Below are 935 nucleotides of genomic sequence, written 5' to 3'. Positions count from 1 at the left end.
CGCGGCGGCCCCGGCGTTTCCACGGCAACGCGGCGCGGGCCCGCGCGGTCGGCGCCGGCGTCCCGGAGCGCGGCGAGGGCTCCGGCAGGGCCAGGGTGCGGAAGCGAGAGAGGTGCCCCCGCGCCCACCCGCGCCCGCCGGCCGGCGCGTCCACCTGCGCACTCCTGCCCGCGCGAGTGTCTGGAACGCAGCGGAAGGCGGGCGGCTGCTGGGCCTCTCCGCGTCCTGCGGCGCCCCGCCACCAAACTCCCGCCTCCGTCCCTACATGCTGGACTGTGAGCAAAGCAGGAGGAAAGCGGGTCAACCGGTAACGAGGAGGGAGGGAAGACTGGAGGCCAGTGGGGCCAGTCTCTGCTTATGCGACGCTGAGTCTTAGAAACGGTGCTCATCTTGTCTGCTTCTCTGTGTTGAAGCCGAAAGTGTGGGCTCTTGGAAGGAGCAGTGCTTTCCGCCTTATTCATTTATTCAGCAAATATTTACCGAGTTCCCATTTTGTGGAAAAAATAATGTTCGACACTGGGAATAATACAAAGATAAGAATCCCCTCCCCACCCCTAACCTTCCTGGCCCTGAGGGCCTTAGAGTTTGATGAGACACTTAAACCTTTGCGATATAACCCGAGATAAGTAACAAAACCCCCTATCCTTGGCCTTCGCTTCTGCTGCTCTTCCAAGTAAACACCATCAGGACTAAATCTAGGCTTTATTTCTTTCAAGAACCCTCCCGTGACAACTTGCACCCTTCCCTCTTCCAGACAGCGTTAGGGCCCCCTTCCAAAGTCGTGTATTCTGTTGATTTTGTATTGTGTCCCGTAGTCTAGACTTTTGAGCTCTTGGAGGCAAAGGCAATGTAATCTTGGCCTTGTATTCCTCAGCACTTGGTGCTGATAAAAGTTTGTTTTGGACAAACGGATGTCCCCAGTCCTATGTTACCTC

This window comes from Eubalaena glacialis, chromosome 17 (genome assembly GCF_028564815.1).
Source record: "Eubalaena glacialis isolate mEubGla1 chromosome 17, mEubGla1.1.hap2.+ XY, whole genome shotgun sequence".
Lineage (NCBI taxonomy): Eukaryota > Metazoa > Chordata > Mammalia > Artiodactyla > Balaenidae > Eubalaena > Eubalaena glacialis.
This window is presented reverse-complemented; position numbering follows the sequence as displayed.